A 21,483-nucleotide genomic window follows, 5' to 3' on the forward strand; every position below is an offset into this window, starting at 1 on the left:
TCACGGAGAAAGGCATAACTAGATCCAATGGCTGGAAATTGACACTGGGCAAATTCAGAGTAGAAATAAGGCACACATTTTTAACAGTGAGGGCATCTGACCACTGGGACTTCTTACCTAGGGATGTGGTGGACTTTCTACCACTAGAAGTCTTTAAATCAAGGAGTCTCTCTAAAAGATATTCTCTAGTTCATCCAGAAGTTAGGTGCTTGATCCAGGAATCACTGGGCAATATTCTATGGCCTGTGGTATGCAGGAGGTCAGGCTAGGTGATCATAATCATTCCTTCTGGCTTTACTGTTGATGAATCTAGGAGCTCTAAACATCTGCACAATGTCTGTAACAGTTTGGTACCCTATGAGAAATGCTATGCAAAAACACATTGTAGTACAGGGCTGTGACCTGTTGGGTCACAGAAACCCCCTTGGAAGCTGCTAACTGATGTGCCAAGACTACTTCTGCCCCTGCTTTCCCTGCCAGCTTGGGACCCCAGCACCCTGTCTTGCTGAGCCAGACACGCCCATCTGCTCCAACACAGACCCAGGGTCTGAATTACTTGCCCCAAAGCTGCAGACTTAACTGAAAGCAACTTACAGAAGTGTTCTTATCTTTAACACTCAGATGTCCAACTCCCAATGGGGCCCAAACCCCAAATAAATCGGTTTTACCCTGGATAAAGCTTATACAGGGTAAACTCATAAATTGTTCACCTCTATAACACTGATAGAGAGATATGCACAGCTGTTTTCCCCTCCAGGTATTAACACATACTCTGAGTTAATTAATAAGTAAAAAGTGATTTTATTAAATACAGAAAGTAGGATTTAAGTGGTTCCAAGTAATAACAGACAGCACAAAGTGAATTACCAAGTAAAATAAAATAAAACACGCAAGTCTATGTCTAAGAAAACTGAATACAAATAACACCTCACCAGTTCCAGTAAGCTTCCTTTTACAGACTAGTCTCCTGTCAGTCTGGGTCCAGCAATCACTCACACCCCTGTAGTGACTGTCCTTTGTTCCAGTTTCTTTCCGGTATTCTTGGGGGTGGAGTGGCTCTCTCTTTAGCCAGCTGAAGATAAAATGGAGGGGTCTCCCATGTGCTTAAATGGACTTTCTCTTGTGGGTGGAGACCCCCTCCTCTCTCCTATGCAATGTCCAGCTCCAAGATGAAATTCTGGAGTCATCTAGGGCAAGTCACATGTCCATGCATGACTCACAGTTTTTACAGGCAGAAGCCATTGCCCACATGGTATCTTGAATGTCTCCAGGAAGACTTCTTATGTGGATTGGAGCATTCCAAGATGCATTGTTCCTTAAGAGCTTCTTGATTGGGCACGTAACTTTGTGAATTCCTTTCTCCAGGAACTGACCAAATGCTCTACTAAGGTTATTTAGAAATCAAGCCAGCACACGGCCAATATTCATAACTTTGAACACAAAAATGATACATGCATACAAATAGGATTAATAGATTCAGTAGATCATAACCTTTACATAGATATGTTACATGGCATATGTAGCACAGAACATATTCCAGTTATGTCATATATATTCATAAGCATATTTCCATAAAGCCTTATGGGGGGCACTGTCACAAGGGCACCCAAAGAATGGCCCACAGCCAGTGTAAACTTTCATACAGAAGTGGCCCTCATTAACCTCTTATGTCCCAGGCTGCATAGTTTAGTGGGGGGAAGACACTTGAAAGCAGTAATGAGACCTACAATAAAGGTGAGACTGAGAGGTGTGACCCAGGCATCCCTTGATGCCAACTGGCAGAGGACACAGGGAGTGCTTTGGGTTTTACAGGGATCCCCTGGGACAGATATATGCTAATAGTTCACTGGAAGGTGGCCTATGAGGTCTCAGCTGAGAGCCAGTAGCCCACTGCTCATCGTACTCATTGTGAAATGTGTGTGTGGATAAAGTTTAAGGATTCATGTATTTGTACTAGAAAAGTAAGTTCTTAAGGTCTTGGAGTTAAGGCAGGTAAGACCCAGGGGAGCCACTCTGAGAATGCTCAATCAGGGAAAACTGCAAAGAATGGGGCAGACAATCCCCAAAACTGGAGGTTATTTCTAATTATAATTAGATTCACCAAGCCAGCAACAAAACAGCTTCTACAATTCCTTACTGGCTACCCAGAAGCCAAGAACACCGTTTCCTTAAAGCAATCCAGTCTTGGGTTCCCACCCAGTTAGCCAAGGCATAAATGATGAGGCTTACTGAAAATCTTGTCTCATATATAAAGTTCTACCAATAACAAAGGATCGGACACATTACCCACCAGGTCAATGATTGTTTCCGATCTTACCCAAATACACACCTACAGCCAATTCTTATTATCTAAACTAAGATTTATTAATAAAGATGAGAGAGAGTATTGGTTAAAAGATCAGTATACATACAGACATGAATAAAGTTCTTAGGTCAATTTCATAGTAGGGGTGGTGAGCTTTAGAGTTGCAAAGAGTTCTTTCCAGAATCAGTTCATCAGGTTATAGTCCAAAATAGACAGACCATGTCCAATATCAGGGTAATCCAGACTGAGCTGGAGACTTGAGTCTTGTGACTCAAACTTCCCTTGACGAAGCTTACGCAGACCTGAGATAACAGGATCCAGCCTAAGAGTTCTTTTTATAGTTCTCTGGCCTCTTCATAGCAGGCATTCCTTGGGTGAAGCATTGTGGCTTTGAAATAGGACCTCCTATTTCCTATGTATACACAGGTAACTAGTTGCATTCATCAGCACAAGGTAATTATCCATTAAGCAGTTCATAGACAGTTTACTACAAACCTCAAAGAGAAATATATAGAATGATATTATTACACCCAAATTCCATCTAAATGATAATATCCCCTTTTGATCTGTGAATCAATAGAATATAGTAACAGACAGGAACCACTTGGTTACATAGTTAAACTCTAACAAGATATAGGTAAACATAGACCATTACAATCACTATCTTCTTCCAATTCTCTAACAATACAAGTCTACATTTCAAAGCTGTAGTCTATCTAACATGGCTTTGCTAGCTATTTATAAGGGATAGCCCTAATTACCATTGTACTTTTCTGATATGTCTTTAAAGGTTGAATTTGGGTCATTTAGCCTGCAAGTTGCTTAACACTTTCTGGCTCAGTGTTACAGCAGGTCACCAGGAGTGACACACCTCAGACATGTTCCTTTCAGGCAGGACATAACAGATCCTCTCCCTCTGTCTAGCCATTTGTGTATGATGGATTGTCTAACCTGTTTGCATACTAAGCCACTGGCAAAAAAGAGAGTGTGAAATCCACAAGAAAGGAAATCTGCAGGAATAAACAAACAGCAGGGTGAGGGGTGCTGTTTGTGCATAACGACAAAGGATTGTTCTGGTATACCTTGGAGCATAAGGAAACACAAGGGATCCTTCACCGAGGAGGGGCCCAGCCACGCCTGGCATTAAAGTGCTGCAAGGATGTTGGGTGAGCAAGACTTGTTAGACATGAGAGTATCTTGTTAATTAAGTCTGGGCTCTGAAATGCAGGTTCTGTTATGTTTTCTCCCTGGGAAGCGTCTGTGACCCAGGGTTGTGGGCACCTCACTACCACCTGTCCTTAGCATGAGGAAGCCTTGTCTGCTAGGGTCCAGTTCCCCACTCTCCCAGCCTCAGGCAATGCTCCCCTTTGGGCCTCCACAGGTCCTGCTCTCTCTGTATAGGTTAGCGACAGGCACACTCCAACCCCTGAGTCCTCCAAGCATCCCTCTGGAGCGCCCAGCCCCGATCACTGGACACTCACAGAATTACCAGAGTTGCTGTTCCCAAAGAAACAGTGCTTACTAGCTATACCATAGGACACAGCTCCACTTAACACACAGCACTTCAATTGGTTTGTAGAGAAAGCAAGTATATGTTTACTGGGCAAAAAACAGAGATTCGACTGATAGAACTATTGGAAACAGAGGGTTACATATAAAATAAAATCATAATATGCCTTCTAGAGTATAGACTCAACTAACAAGACATTTCCCTGCCTTATAAAGGTCAGCTTACCCAAAGCTTCTCTCCCAGCATCGACCACCCAATGGCCAGGATCCTCTGTTCATAAGACAGGCCAGCTGGCTGCTTGCCCCCTTGGTGAAGGATGCAACGGCAACTTTCTGTACCCCTAATACATCAGACCAGCCCTTTGTCAAACAGGATTCCCCCTTCCTGCTGTTCAACTCTTCCTGCTTGTTTTCCTTCCATCCCTGCAGCATCTTTGTTAGCATTTGACTCACGATGCAAATCGACTCCCAGGTAAGATACACAAAAACGCGATGGTCAGCCAGGGACATACAAGTGTCTCCCACCTGCTGTCTGAAGGCATGTACTTCTGGGTGACCTGCCTTTAACAATAGTTTTGAGAACATAATTTCCTATATATATACACATCCTTTTAACTATTATTTGCACATACAATTTGCAATGATGAGGGTAACCAGAGTGACATAGGCTTTCAGCAGAAACCTCCTTATATGACAGTCATTGGTGAACTAGGATGAAGATACCAGACTCACGGGCTTCCTGTGACCCTTATGCACCCCTGTGCCCTCTGACAGCTGGCATCAAGAGGTCCTTAGGTCCCAGCATCTCAGACAGCAAACCAGGACTTTGTAATGAAGTGTAGAAACAAGAGAGACCAAGGCAATTTTGGATTGCATGGGGCAGTGGGGGAGCATGGCATCCTTATAGGACTCTGGTAAGCGCTCAGCTGGAAAAGTGTGCTGAGTGCTTGGCACAATAGTACACCCAAAATCACGTTCAGTTGGAGATGAATGGCAGAAAAGCACTGTAGTATTTAAAACTGATCTCTTCATCCCAGGCCTCAGTCGGCTCCCTGTGTTTCAGTCTCACAATGACATGCAGCAATTGAGGCCACTGTTCATCATTGTCTTGCCTGGTTAGCGTGAGAAGAACTCTTCTTCTGCAGCCCATGGGGGAGGTCCAGCTGGCTCTTTCAAGGGGAAACAAATGTAATGCTCATAGACAGCGGCAATTTAAAACCATTTGCATTGCAGTTCTTCCCAATGTGAGATGTCATTTTTTTAATGTAAGTGCCTTTTTATTGAAACAAACGAGCACCACTGCTGCCAGGAAACGTCACATCTCCCCCTCGGTCTGCGTCCTAGGCAGGCACAGCTTCTCGAGCGGGGCCCTGCTCCCTCCTATATGCCAGCAAAATGAGTAAACCTCTTTAGTCCTCCCTTGGGATCCCATGAGGTGGAGCAACCGCTCCCTTGGGCAGATCCCAGCCAGCTAGGGATTCATAAAGTAGGCAGCACTTCTCAGCCTGACAGACGTTGCACATAGTCTGCAATCACAACCGGCATTTTCAGTTTCACTGGGAGTCACACTCCAAGATCCTTTATTGAGGCTCTTTTGAAAATCCCAGCTAAACCCTCAAGGCCAAATGTGCAGTAAGAAAGGGTCCCAGAGTGCATCATTCTGCACAAGGGTGGCAAGGGAAAAAGGAAACTCTGTGTGTTCCTGTGAGGTCAGGTGTTTGTGGGTGTGACCACTGGGTTCCAGCGGTTTCCAGGAGGCTGAGAGCCACACCTCAGAAGCGTACGTGTGTCTAAGCAGCTGACCATTGTGTGCTTTCCAGTCTGTGGCATTGTCTGAACTACTGACCAAATATCAATGGGTAATATCATGTCTGCTTTTACATGGGCTGATTTTTTATTACAGCAGCACCGAGAGGCACCAGCTGAGATCATAGCCCGCTTGGGCTAGGTGTTTTGTACAGCCACAGCCCTTGCCCCAAAGAGCAGACAGTCTACAGACAATGATTGTTATTATTTGTATTTCCTTAGTGCTTAGAAGCCTCCGGCAAGGACCAGACCCCCATTGTGCTGCACAAACACAGAATAAAACAACAGTCCCTGCCCCACACAGCTGACAATCTAAGTATCAGACAAGCAACAACAGATGGACACAGACAGACGAGGGAAGACTAGGGAACCATGAGACAGTATCGGTCAGCATCACAGGCCTTAGCCCATCAGCACCTTAACCTTTTTCAAGTGTTTCTGTAGGCCTCCCAGCAAAGGAGAGCTTGAGGAGGTTTTGGAGGAGGCTCGTGAGGCGGGGCTTTTCAGATGTTTACAGGGTGCTCCACCCTCATGCGAGGGGCAGCATGGGAGGAAACACGACGGTGCTTATTTGAATATTTAACAAGTGGGCGATGGAGGCTAGGATCATGGGCTGGCTGGAGGCAGGAGTCAAGGGTTCGATCCTGAACAAGAGATGACAGGAAGGGTGGGGCTAGGTCGTGGTGGCCCTTGCAAATGAGGACAAATAATATATGTCTGCTGTGGTAGAGAGGAGGGAGCCATTGGAGGGGTACACAGAGAGGGGGGAGGTGATCAAAGTGACAGACTCAGAAGGGAGGGGAACCAGAGGCATAGAAAGGTGAGCAGCTTGCCCAAGGTTCTGTGGCAAGTCAATGGTAGCACCAGGAAGAGATCCTAGGTGCTCTGAGTCCCAGACAAGTGCCTTACACAACAGCCCCCAGGCTTTCTAATGACCATTATTCTAGATTCCAGACGTGAAGTTGCACATGATACACTGAGAATTTCTGCCTAAATATCCATGAGATCCCAGACTGTAGCACAGCAGGATGCTGAGATACGCTGTTACAGCACAGAATACAGTATCTGCTGGATCAAATGCAGAAACATCCAGGCTGCTCTCAGCAGAACCAGACGTGGCTTCTTCCAGGTGAGCTTGCAACCCCTAATAAACTGTGTGTCTGGCCAGCCCTACTCTCTGTCCCAAAAACCTGCAAAGGCTCTGCTACAAGCATGGCAGATCAAATCAAAATGAAGGCATCGAAAGGAACAATAAAGGATGAAAGCAGAGCCTTCAAACGCAGCTGGGCACTGAGCCAAAGCAAATCTATCTTTTAATATTTCTCTTTGGAGGAGACAAAACCTTGCCATATGTGCTTGGATTGCCATGTGAGACATGAAACAAGGGGAGGGCAACCTCTGCTGTAGATTGTTTGCTAGGAAGTGAAAGGCAGGCTCTGGAAGCGAGAGAAACCCTTTGTGAAAGGGAATGTGTGTAATGTACAGTGGCTTACCCCAGACTGAACAGCCATGAGAAATGCTGAGACCCATATTGATGGCCATGACATTTGAGCAACAATAATTCTTGTGGTAAGCAACCTGGGTGAGAGAAAACTGGCAGTGGGGAGGGCGGATTTGTTATACACTATCAAAAGGCCCTGACTCAGGAAATCACTTAAACATGTGCTTAGTTTGTTGAAGTCCCAATAGGATCTAAGCTTCTGCTTAAGTGCTGTCCTGAGTAGGGATGCCTTCCCAAATCAGGGCCCAAGTAGCTTTGAGATGTTCATAGAGCGGGAGCAGGGGCGGCTCTAGGCACCAGCAAAGCAAGCACGTGCTTGGGGCAGCCCATTTGCAGGGGTGGCAGGGATCCAGCATGGGAGCTGAGAACCAACAGGGGGCCCTGGAAGCTGTAGTTCCTTGGTTAGCTCCCTGCCTATAGAGCCAGCCCTGGAGCAGGGAAAGAACTACATTTCCCAGCATTCCGTTGGCCACTACAAACAGGAAAGAGGGGGAGGGAGGGAGGTAGCTGAGACCTCATGCTGCAGCCTGCTGTGAATGGAAAGCTGCGCTTTGAGTAGGGATTCCATATTTTAACATTCAAAAAATAGGACACTCCACAGGGAGGGAGGGTAGCCCCACCCTGCCACCATCCACTCCCTCTGACTGCCCCCCACAGAAACCCCAACCCATCCAACCCCCCCGCTCCCTGTCCCCTGATCACCCCTGCCCCTAACTGCCCCCCAGGACCCCACCCCCTATCTAAGCGCCGCTGCTCCTTGTCCCCTGATTGCCCCCTCCCGGGACCCCAGCCCCTAACTGCCCCTTGGGACCCCACCCCCTATCTAAGCCTCCCTTCTCCTTGTCCCCAACTGCCCCCTCCTGAGACCCCCCCAACTTCCGCCCTAGGACCCCACCCCCTACCTGTCCCCTGACAAACCCCCGGGACTCCCATGCCTATCCAACCACTGCCTGTCCCCTGACTGCCCCCCCAACCCCCTGACCCATCTAACCCCCCCTTCTCCCTGCCCCTGACTGCCCCCCCAAACCTCCGCCCCATCCAACCCCCCAGCCCTCTTACCGTGCCACTCAGACCAGCGTGTCTGTCTCCGCACAGCACTGGACACACTGCTGCATACATGCTGCCGTGCTCCCCCACGGTGCCACAGGCCCCCCCCCCTCCCCCAGCACCTGCCTTCCAGATTTGAACACCTCAAAATTCAGGAGTGCTCAAGCTCAGTTTGGGCAGCTGTTACTTCATTTCTCCCAAATCAAATATACTGATCCACTGTAACTTGCTGTAGAAAAAGTAGGATAAAATTGAGCAAGCAATGCTTCCCAGTGGTTATTAGGACTGGAATTGTTATTTTCAACAGCCATTGCCTTTTTTGTTTGTTTGTTTGTTTGTTTAAAAGGAAGACAGTGATATTGCATTGGCAAATTCCCCATTGAAAGAAAGAGTGGAACAAAAGAATAATAAAGGCACCTCAAGTTTTCCTCATTTATGTAGGACAGTCTTATAACATGCATCTAAATATCCTCCAATCACACAAGCTGAAAATTGTTCCACTTTACTGCAGTTCTGTAACCATATGGGAACCAATCCTGTCTGTGTTCTGTGCACATCTAAAATTCATGCTGAACGACCTGCCGTGGGAGTGAGTTACCAGTGACCCAGGGCTGCGGCGGAAGGAGGGTGCAGGTGGGGGGGGGAGAGAGCCCAGGGCTGGGGCAGCAGGAGGTGTGTGGGGGGGGCAATGGTGGGGGGGAATGAGGGAGCCCAGAGCTGAGGTTGCAGGGTGTGTGTGTGGGGGGGGGGGAGCCCAGGGCTGGGGCAGCAGGGGGGGTGCGGTGAGGATCCCAGGGCTGGGACGGGGGGGGCAGCCAAAATTTTTTTTGCTTGGGGTGGCAAAAAACCTAGAGCCGGCCCTGAGCGGGGGCAGGGTCTAATTCTGGCAGCTGAAACTGGGTAAGAAAAAGAGTAATGAGCTAAAAACTACCACAAAGATGAGGAACTTCGGGGTAGGTAGGATCTCAAAGTTCTTCAGAGTAAGAAGATTTAAGCACTGGAAAAATCACTGCCTAGGGATGGATTCCCATCTCATCGGATCAGAAAAATCAGAAGAAAAGATGGGAATGATTCCTTTATTTCCAGTTAGTCTGTCCCCAGGGGGCGATGCAGGATTGTTGCTTACAGTACAGTCTCTAATGCTTTGCCTAGCTCATTTTAAGTAACTTAATCAGTAAGTGACCAATCCCATTAGGAGATATTAAAAACTCTGATAAACCTCACTCAGGAGACTATTCCTACATGTCAGCCTAATTTGTTCTGATGTTAATTTCCTCCCATTACTCCTAGTTTTACCTCCTTGGATCTAGCTCATTAAGATTTACACCCTTCCAATATTTGCATACATTTATGAGTTCCTTCTAAGATGCTGTTTAGCTCACTCATGCATACTTAATTCCTCTAATCTTTCCTCCCAAATCAATCCTTTCAGCTCCTTTCACTGGAGCTGTCTGTCTCCGCTAAAATCTCAATGTAGTTACTGTGGCATTGTAGGGATCCCGTCACAGTTACTATATCAGGAAGTTTGTCTAGGGGCGAAGATGTAACTACATGAACTGAAAGGTCTTTTCCAACCTCACCAGCATGGCTTGTATGAAATAAGCCTCCTTAAGCATGAGCACAGTTCTACTCATCTCCCTGTGAAACTTCCACTAACAAACAGTCTCATTCACACACACACCCCAATAATGCCAGACTCCGATCAGCATGTGACACTATCAAAAAAAAAACACATATAGATGAAAATGTAGTGCAAGAATAGAGCCCTAATGATTAAGGCTACGATTTTGTCATGGAGGTCGCGGAAGTCACGGAATCCGTGACTTCCAAAGACCTCCGTGACTTCAGCCTGCAGGCGGCTGGGAGCTTGGGGCCCCCACCGCCTCAGGTGGTGGGGGCCCCCAAGTTTCCAGCCACTATGGGCAACAGGGCTACCCACAGCTCCTGGCCACAATGGGCCAGGGGGGCCCACCATAGCGCCTAACCATCACAGGTGGCAGAGGACCCTTGCAGCTCCCTGGAGCTCCTGGCCACCGTGAGTGGCAGGGTGGCCCCTGGACATCCCAGCTGCTCTGAGCCATGGGGGAGGGGGACCCTGGAACTCCGAGCCCCCACAGGTGGTGGGGTCCCCCAGAGCTCCCAGCTGGATCCCAGCAGCTGCCCAGCAGCTCCCCATTTTGTCATGGATATTTTTAGTAAAAGTCAGCTTCAGGCCACGGGCTTCAGTGAATTTTTCTTTATTGCCCGTGACCTGCCTGTGACTTTTACTAAAAACATCCATGACAAAATCTTAGCCTTACTAATGATTCATAGATTCTAAGGCCAAAAGGGACCATTAAATCATCTAGTCCAGTGGTTCTCAACCAGGAGTACACGTACCCCTGGGGTACACAGAGGACTTCCAGGAGGTACCTCAACTCATCTAGATATTTGCCTAGTTTTACAACAGGCTACAAAAAAGCACTAGCAAAATCAGTACAAACTAAAATTTTATATAAACAGTGACTTGTTTCTACTGCTCTATATACTATACCCTGAAATGTAAGTACAATATTTATATTCCAGTTGATTTATTTTATAATTATATGGTAAAAATGAGAAAGTCAGCATTTTGTCAGTAATAGTGTGCAGTGACACTTTTGTATTTTTGTGTCTCATTTTGTAAGCAAATAGTTTTTAAATGAGGTGAAACTTAGGGTATGCAAGACAAATCAGACTCCTGAACGGGGTACAGTAGTCTGGAAAGGTTGAGAACCACTCTAGTCTGACCTCCTGTATATCACAGGCCAGAGAACACCCAGCTACCTCTGTATTGAACCCAACAACTTGTGTTTGACTAGAGCATGTCTTCCAGAGAGGCCTCCAGTCTGGATTTGAAGACTTCAAGGGATGAAGAATCCACCACTTTCCTTGAGAGTTTGTTCCAATGTTTAATCACCATCACTGTTAAAAATATGTGCCTTATTTCTTATTGTAATGAGTCCGGCTTTAATGAAAGCCTGCCAATCTGCTTATCACCCACCATTCCACTCCTACCTGGAATCTGAAAATATGCAAAGCTTTATGTAACGCTGACAGACCCTGGTCGTCGTCGGGCAGAATTGAACTTGGAGCTTCTGGAGCTTAGTGCATGAGCCTCTTCTGCATGACATGTGGCTTTTAGCTCATGCAGTAGAGGCTCATGCATTTAGCTCCAGTGGTTCCAGCTTCGATCCTGCCTGCCAACGACCAAAGTCTGTTGGCGTTACAAGTAGGGGTTCGTCTGGGATTTCAACTGGGAAGTCTCTGAAGTGTGGGACATGATTCCTCAGCTGGGGAAGTATGTAACCCACACACCTCCTGGGTGTGGTGTTCTGTCCCATCTAGTGGCACCAAGACCACTTAGAGAGAAATTAATGAGTCTGCTCTACAGCTCAGCTAAGAGCCGTATGGCTTTTAGCTCATGCAGTAGAGACTCATGCCTTTAGCTCCAGAGCCCCCACTTATAACGCCAACAGACCCCGGTCGTCAGCGGGCGGGATCGAACCTGGGACTTCTGGAGCTAAATGCATGAGCCTCTACTGCATGAACTAAAAGCCATACGGCTCTTAGCTGAGGCTGTAGAGCAGACTCATTAATCTCTAAGTGGTCTTGGTGCCACTAGAAGGGACAGAGCACTACACCCAGGAGGTGTGTGGGTTACAGTTACAGTAATTTTCCTTAAACAGACAGGTCTGAAATATCTCTAGCAGTGATTCCTATCTATCTGACTTCCTTCTCTAAGGAGGACACGAATCTAGCATACAAGATAGAATATCTCCAAACCAGGATTTAAGTGATCCATTGCCCTTGGATTGACCTTCACCACAGAGTGAAATGCACACTGATGAAACTAAGTGAATAAAGTGAAATAATTCAGGGCTATTACTGCACACAAAGTGTGATAATTTGCTGTCTTGATATTCATGATCGTTTTTATTTGTGAATGTTCAAGAGTGTCAGCTTAGATTCACACATTTGTGAAAAGCAAATGCATCATGACTATTTAGCACAGATAAATATGGAAGGAGGTTCCCTGTCATTCGGAAAAGTGCTTTTTTTATTATCCGCACAATAAATGAATAGAACTTATAAATGTTTGTTGATTAATTTGCAAAGGGGAAAAAAGGGACTAAGTAGGTGAAACTACTCAGCAAAAATAAAACTTTTGAACAGAATGTGCTGTCATTCTGACTTTGGATGTGTAATATAAGGAAGGGGGAGTTCAGGTCAGTGTTGCTGAATGCTTTTGAAAAGCTGTGACTCTAAAAGATCCTCATTGCCAACTGGCAGAGGGCCCCCATCAGTTCTGACATGCTTACTACCCTAACACATTACTGTCATAGTATTTATCTGTCAAAAGTATCATGTATAGTATCAAATGAAAGCTGGTTACACACTGGTCAATAATATCATTGCATGATGTATGGATGGATGGTATGTAAAGTGTTACGGAAGTGTGCTGGCAATGTGTGCCTAAATGAGGGTTTGGGGGCAGATTTGATAAACAGAGTTTGCTGTAAACAAAGGAATGTTTATTCACCTAAAGCCTTGGCATCTGAGTAGACAAGGAAAAGCAAACTGAAAGAAGGGTGAGGAAGACAGCATGGCAGCAGCTAACTAGGGCATAAACAGCAAGGGGAAAAGAACTTTATGTGGGGATACACTTCAAAAGAATACAGCTCCAAGGTTTGTTGGAGAACCCCTTTGTGATCCAGCTCTTCTGGACAAAGATGCCAGTGCTCCTGGAATCTGTGGGTTGAGAACCCTGAGACCTGACTGTAAATGAGAACTTGCTTGAGACCTGAATCGTAATTTGCTAAGAGTTAGAAAGTAGCCAGATTGTTTTACTTGTACCCATTTTCTATTTGGATTATCCTTGCTTCCTGTCACTTAAATCTCTGTTCTTTATTAAATAATAAAATGATCTCAGTGCTGTATATGAAAGCAAAGGGTGGGGCATCAGCTAAACTCGCCATCTCTTTGGACGCAGCGGACTTGGTCATTGCTGTGAGTGTTCAGTGATTGGGGCTGGATACTGCAGAGGAACAGTCTTCCAGGGGATTCAGGAACTGGGCTTTGCTGAATGTTCCCTGCAAGGCAAGGTTCAGATTGGCACCGTCTCGAGGAGTTTGCTGGCAAGGCAGATGGACTAGTGTGGAAGGGAGCAGACACAGTTCAAGCTCCAGCAAAGCTCTCTCGCCAAGGCAGAGGGGTAACACAGTGATTTACAGTTCTGGATGCTCTGAGAAAGCATCACAAAATCAACCCTTAAGCATGGAGCAGTTTTTCTGATGACTTTCAGTGGTATGGGATCAGAATTGTTTGTAGAGCAAGGACTCAAAACAACCTGGGGCTTTCACAATAAAAAACGTCCACATAATTCTTATATCGGAACACTGGTTTACTGTGTATGTTCAAAAATTCAGCCTATGAACCCACTATTGTGAATCTTGTAGTTTCTTTGTCATTGATCTCTGAATTTTGTACATTGCACACACACCCCTTCATTTTAAAAAACAGTTGGTTCTGCTAAGTGACAACTCATGTACCTGCCAGATGACTTACAAACCCCAAGCACTTTAGAGTAAGGACATGAATAGCTCCATAAAGCTTACACTGCCCACATAATAAATACTGGGGTATAGTCACTGGCCTGCTCTGTCCCATTGGCATTTGCTCCACTGGTGCAGAGGGCTGGAAGCTGGCCAGTGTGGTGGAATCCACAGCAGGTATAGAACCAACATAGCTGGCTCCTACCTCAACTGCCCCGCAGCCTCTGGCACAAGGAGTGTGTCTGGGGCATGCTGGGGTGGAAGAGGGTTGTAGCTGCAGTGTACTGCACTCCAGTAATCCTTGGCTGGTATATGGCCCCCCAGAGGCCACAGCCACATGGTGTAAATTAGAGCAACACTCAGGCCACACTAACCTATAGAGGGGCCTGAGCTGCTGTAGAACTGGCCCCAGGATCAGAGAGCAAAAACTGATGGCTGCGCCCTCAGCTACAGAAGCAAGAATCTGGACCGTGATTGTTACCAATAAAACTGCAACACATGGATTTATTTCTTAATTATTATTTCAGCTTATATATATATACATACATATATGTATGTATATATAACAAAAACTATTAAGAAGGAGCTATAGAGAGTTCACACATTTATCTAGTGACAGTTGAATTGCTTTGTAGAGTACTTATAATAATAGCTGTTTCTGGAAAATAATGTTGTATCTGTTGTTTAACAGGAAAAAGTGTACACCATTATCCTAAACTTATGCCGGTACACAACGTTTTGTCCAATGCTGTTTATGCACTACTGAAATGCACTGTATAAAGGACCTATATAAAATTACATCCAAACAACTACACTAGAATAATGTTAACATTCATCCAGTATCGAGAAAAAAGTTGCATTACCTAGGGTTACCATATTTCAGCAAGCAAAAAAGAGGACGGGAGGAGCCCTGCCCTAGCCCCGCCCCCATCCTGCCCTAGCCCCACCCCTGCCCCTTCCACTCCCTCCCACTTCCCGCCCCCCTCAGAACCCCCAACCCTCTCCCCACTCCTTGTCCCCTGACTGCCCCCTCCTGGGACCCCTGCCCCTAACTGCCCCCCAGGACTCCAACCCCTACCTAAGCCTCCCTGCTCCTTGTCCCTTGACTGCCCCTTCCTGAGACCCTCCCCCCATTCTAACTGGCCCCCTAGGACCCTACCCCCTACCTGTCCCGACTGCCCCAACCCTTATCCACACCCCCACCCCCAGACAGACCCCGGGGACTCCCACGCCCCATCCAACCACTCCCCACCCACTGACAGCCCCCCCCCAGAACTCCCAACCCATCTAAACCCCTCTGCTCCATGTCCCCTGGCTGCTCCGATCCCTTTCCCACCCCTTCCCCCTGACAGCCCCCCCCAGAACTCCCAAACACCCCCCCCCCGCTCCTTGTCCCCTGACTACCCCTCCTGGGACCCCTGCTCTTAACTGCCCTCCAGAACCCCACCCCCTACCTAAGCCTCCCTGTTCCTTGTCCCCTAACTGCCCCCTCCTGAGACCCCCCCACCCTAACTGCCCCCCTAGGATCCTACCCCCTACCTGTACCCTGACTGCCCAAAACCTTATCCACACCCCCACCCCCAGAAAGCCCCCCCGAACTCCCGACCCCCCCCCACTCCCTGTCTCTTGACTGCCCCCTCCAGAACCTCCCTGCCCCTTCTCCGACCCCCTGGACCCCTTACCCTGCCGCTCAGACCAGTGTGCCGGGGAGGAGGAGCAGGGGGAGGAGCTCCAGACTGCCGGTGCAAACGGCCGGCTGGTGATCTGCGAATGCAGGGAGGGAGGGAGTGTTCTCAGCTGCAGGGGAGAGGAGGGGGAAGCGGAGGAGGGGCTCTCTCTGGCTGTCGGAGCCCCATGTAAGTAGCACCATCCGTCCGGCTGCCCTGTCAGCCGCACGCGCTCTGCATGGGGGGGGAAGTCCGGACATTTACAAATTCCCCCTCGGACGCTATTTTTAACTCTAAAAGCCGGACATGTCTGGGGGAATCCGGACGAATGGTAACCCTACTATATTGTGGGGGACTTTTGGCCCCCAAATGCATTCAGAAAGTCAGAACAATTCTTTAATGTGTTAGGGGGAAAAATTTATTTAACTAGCAAATTGAAAGAACTAGCAGGAGTCTCCTTCAGTGTGAGCCTATATGCAATTTTCACACATCAGCATAAATGTGGAGTGGTCCCCACGTACAAATATACTGCATTCTCCATGCTGCTTGTGGTCTTCCAATCAGCTGCCCGTGGGCAAATGTGGCAGTGTCCACTGCTGAATTTGCTAGTTTCTCCCCTGGTGGCTGGTTTTCTATAGTAGCCAAGGGATGAGAGTGCTGCTTAGATAGGCATGGTGGATGATGAGTATCAAGGATTTTTCTCTTTATATGTGTATCTCCAAGATGTTCTCCTAGACTGACAAGGAACAAGCAACTTCTTTGTCTTGTACAAGTGTGGTGCCACTCAGGATTGTTGCTGAGCCAACACTGAAACTTGCAGTGCCAGCAACATAAAGCATGGTGAAGAAGAGAACCATTGGCTATCTATTAATCTGGTGCCTGCAGGAGTACATTCTTGCAAGATAGTGCATGTTATTGACACCAATGTTAGTGTCATAGTGGAGAATTATGTAGCATTTCTTTTTGTCTTCTACAACCTTGTCCAGATGTATTATCAACAGTATTGTTACCAACTTGCCCTTTTTAGGAACATTGAAAACCAGGGGTAAGAGGCCAATCAATCCTGCACAATTATGACAATTTTTCTCTGCTGTGATTTAGATGCATCTCACTGGGTGTTTCCAGCTTATTTGGTTGGTTGAAAATCCCCTCAAGCACGCTAGGCAAAGACCCCCAGCATCAGTTCCCTCTGTGTGGAAGATACCTAAGAAGCCCAGATCTGAAGGGACCTACCTCCATGGAATACCTTCTCTCTTAGGATGACTCTCTTAGCAACCAGTGTCACTGCTATGCATTATCAATTAGCATATGCTAACCACAGTAAACACTTTTTGCAGCAACACCTTGTTAGAACAAGCGCCGCTTACAAGCAACATTTCCTCTGGAAACACTTTCCCTACTGTGAATTGTCGACATTCCCCATAACAGCAACAGCCGCTTAGAAGCAACATAGCAAAAGGGCACCGACATATTGCTACTAATAAGCGTCTGCTGTATTACAATACAAGACACTCTCACTAGAAATAAACATGGGTACACAGAACTACTAAAAATACAGGCTAACAGCACAACATGTATGGGAAACATTTTGTACCCCACATCTATTTTGATATAAAAAAAGGCTTTTTATGAAAAATTAAAGTTTTTTTTACTGATGGTGTACATGACATAATATGTTGCCTAGGTGACAATGTCCTAGAAGAGCATAGTTGGAGGGCCAATAGTTCATGAGTTACCGCAACATATATGCTCACAGGGTTCATCATTACCCCACAAATGTGGATGCAGGTTAAGTTTACAGTCAAGCACTCAAAAGTTAAGAAATTCCAGAATTAAGCTTGTTGGTGCAACCTGAATTTGGCCCCCTTTGCATATGCACTATGATACTAGTCATTAATTACAGGAGCACATACTATTTTTCCCAAAGGATGCTGCCTCATTCAGTGCACAGGATGGCTGGGGCTCACTTAAGGAGCAACTATTCAATATTTCTTTTCATCCTTATTGTTCAGTGTGTGGTCTGATGCTTTATCTACAGCACACTATTAAACCTTCTCTGATGACAGAATTATTCATTTCCCAAAGGCCTTTTCTATAGAGCTCATCACTACAGTATCTGAGTGTTTCACAAACATTAATGAAGATGATGGGGTGGTATTTATCCCCATTTCACAGATGGGGACTGAGGCACAAAGGCCTGGTCTACACTATGGGGTTAGGTCGAATTTAGCCGCGTTAGGTCTATTTAAAAATGTCTGCGTCCACACAACCAACCCCGTTCCGTCAACCTAAAGGGCTCTTAAAATCGACTTCTGTACTCCCCCCCAGCGAGGGGAGTAGCGCTAAAATCGATGGTATTGGCCTCCGGGAGCTATCCCAGAGTGCTCCACTGTGACTGCTCTGGACAGCACTTTGAACTCCAATGCACTAGCCAGGTACACAGGAAAAGCCCCGGGAACTTTTGAATTTCATTTCCTGTTTGGTCAGCGTGGCGAGCTCAGCAGCACAGGTGACCATGCAGTCCCCCTATAATCGCAAACGAGCTCCAGCATGGACCGAAAGGGAGACACTGGATCTGATTGCTGTATGGGGAGAAGCATCTGTGCAGGCCAAACTCCGATCAAAAAGAATAAATGCAAATATATTTGCCAAAATCTCACAGGGCATGATGGACAGAGGCTACAACAGGGACACACAGCAGTGCCGTGTGAAAGTTAAAGAGCTCAGGCAAGCCTACCAAAAGACAAAGGAGGCAAACGGTCACTCCTGGTGAGAGCCCCATACATGCCGCTTCTATGACCAGCTGCATGGCATTCTAGGTGGAGACCCTACCACTATCCCACCACTGTCCGTGGACACCTGAAAGGGGGGAGTCTCACGCAACAGGGAGGAGGATTTTTGCAGATGAGGAAGAGGAGGAGGAGGAGAATGCGCAGCAGGCAAGCGGTGAATCCATTATCCCCGGCAGCGGGGAACTTTTCATCATCCTGGAGCCAATACCCTCTCAAGGTAGGATCCCCAACCCTGAAGCCAGAGAAGGCATCTCTGGTGAGTGCACATTTGTAACTACAGTACCGGGTTTAAAAGCAATAGTGTTTAATGTTTGATTTGCCCTGAAGAACTGGGATGCATTCGCGGCCAGTACAGCTACTGGAAAGGTCTGTTTACATGTCTGGGGATGGAGTGGGAATCCTCCAGGGACATCTCCATGAAGCTCTCCTGGAGGTACTCTGAAAGCCTTTGAAGAAGGTTTCTGGGGAGGGCTGCCTTATTTCGTCCTCCACGGTAGGACACATGTTATGAAGGCGTTAAAAGTCAACCCCGCCAGGGCCGGCTTTAGGAAGTGCAGGGCCCGATTTGACGGGGCCCCGGCAGGGATGACTCACCCGGCGGTGCTCTGGGTCTTCGCTCCGGGTCTTCCATGGCACTGAAGACCCGGTAGGGAACCGCCCGGTGAGTACATCCCCCCCCATCCAACCCCCACCCATGTCCTGCCCCCAACTGCCCCCCCTCAGAAACCGCAACCCATCAACCCCCCCCCGCTCCTTGTCCCCTGACCACTCCTTCCCAAGACCCCCCACCCTAACTGCCCCCCAGGACCACACCCCCCACCCAACTCACCCTGCTCCCTGTCCCCTGACTGCCCTGACCCCATCCACCACCACCCCGACAGACTCCCGGAACTCCCACATCTACCCAACCCCCCCATTCCCCATCCCCTGATCGCCCCCCCAGAACCTCTGCCCGATCCAACCCCCTCCCACCACCCACTCCCTGTCCCTGGGACTCCCTGCCCCTGCCTTATCCAACCCCCCCCCCCCGGTCTCTTACCATACCGCTTACCCCCACCGGAGCCGCGTCAGGGCCGGGCCGGAGCCCCTCGGCCGGGGCCGGGCCGGAGCCGGGCCGGAGCCACTCAGCCGAAGCCGGACTGGGCCATGCCACGCCTCCCTGGAGCCCTCCTCGCGCCCCCCCCCCCGCCCCAGCTTACCTGCCGCTGCTTGTTTCCAGGCTTCCCATGCGAACATCTGATTCGCGGGAAGCAGGGGAGGGGGAAGAGAAGGGGGGCAGAGCGTTCAGGGGAGGAGGGGGAGGTGAGCTGGAGCCGGGGGCGGGGCAGACAGCTGCCGGAGCTTGGGAACCAGCTCCAGCTCACACTGGGTGCGGGGCCCTCTTAGGCGCGGGGCCCGATTCAGGGGAATCGGGGGAATCGGCCTAAAGCCGGCCCTGAACCCCGCCTACCCTTTGGCTTACCATGGCTGCCTGGAAACGCAATTCTGTTGCCCAGACGTGTGTGTGTGATGTGTCACCATACTGGTGGGTGCTCAATATAAAAGGCAAAATGCGACCTTGTACCTAAAGCACGTGTGCTGTCTGCTGTGAATTGCTCGATTCACTGTGAAAGAGTCTCCCTTTTGTTCTCAGAAATGTATCATCTTCAATTTTACTCTCCCTTTTTATCGCCCCCCAGGTGCAAATGTTTCTATACTCCCCTCTCCATCCCTGAGGTTATCGCAGATTAGAAGGCGAAAAAAACGCACTCACGATGACATGTTTTCCAAGCTCATGCAGTCCTCCCGCACTGATAGGGCACAGCTTAATGCATGGAGGCATTCAGTGGCAGAGGCCAGGAAAGAATTAAGTGAGCACAAAGAGCGGAGGCAGGAGGTGATGCTGAGGCTAATGGGGGAGCAAACGAACACGATGAAGCATCTGTTGGGGGAGCAAACGGACATGATGAAGCATCTGTTGGAGTTGCAGGAAAGTCAACAAGAGCACAGACCCCCGCTGCATCCACTGTATAACCGCATGCCCTCCTCCCCAAGTTCCATGTCCGTTTCACCCAGACACCCAAGAACGCAGGGGGTGAAGGCTCCGGGCACCCAGCCACTCCACTCCAGAGGATGGCCCAAGCAACAGAAGGCTGTCATTCAAACAGTCTGATTGTTAGTGTGACTACGATAAATAATGTGGCCTTGTCCTTCCCTCCTTCCCCACCCCACCCTGGCTACCTTGTATGTTATCTCTTTTTTTTTTTAATTAATAAAGAAAGAATGCATGGTTGCAAAACAATAGTAACTTTTTTTCAAAAGGGTGAGGTGGTTGGATTACAGGGAATTAAAATCAACAAAAGGGGCGGGTTTGCATCAAGGAGAAACACACACAACTGTCACACCGAAGCCTGGCCAGTTATGAAACTGCTTTTCAAAGCCTCTCTGATGTGCAGCACACTTTGCTGTGCTCTTCTAATTGCCCTGGTGTCTGGCTGCTCAAAATTGGATGCCAGGTGATTTGCCTCAAACTCCCACCCCGCCATAAACGTCTCCCCCTTACTCTCACACATATTATGGAGCACACAGCAAGCAGCAATGACAATGGGAATGTTGTTTGCGCTGAGGTCTGACTTACTCAGCAAACAGCACCAGCGCCCTTTTAAACGTCCAAAGGCACATTCTACCACCATTCTGCGCTTGCTCAGCCTATAGTGAACTGCTCCTTACTACTATCCAGGCTGCCTTTGTAAGGCTTCATGAGCCATGGCAGCAAGGGGTAGACTGGGTCCCCAAGGATAACTATTGGCATTTCAACATCCCCAACAGTAATTTTCTGGTCGGGGAAGTAAGTCCCTTCTTGCAGCTGCTCGAACAGCCTGGAGTTCCTAAATATGTAAGTGTCATTCATCTTTCCTGGCCATCCCATGTTGATGTCGGTGAAATGTCCCTTGTGATCCACCAGTGCTTGCAGCACCATTGAGAAGTACCCCTTGTGGTTTATGTACTGGTTGGCAAGGTGGTCCAGGGCCAAGATGGGGATATGCATTCCGTCTATCGCCCCATCACAGTTAGGGAACCAGATGCAACAAAGCCATCCACTGTGACCTGCACATTTCCCAGAGTCACTACCCTTGATAACAGAACGTCAATGATTGCATTGGCTACTTGGATCACGGCAACCCGCACAGTAGACTTGCCCACTCCAAATTGATTCCCGACTGACCGGTAGCAATCAGGCGTTGCAAGCTTCCACAGGGCTATTGCCACTCGCTTCTCAACTGTCAGGGCAGCTCTCATCTTG

Source organism: Emys orbicularis, chromosome 8 (assembly GCF_028017835.1).
Source record: "Emys orbicularis isolate rEmyOrb1 chromosome 8, rEmyOrb1.hap1, whole genome shotgun sequence".
NCBI lineage: Eukaryota > Metazoa > Chordata > Testudines > Emydidae > Emys > Emys orbicularis.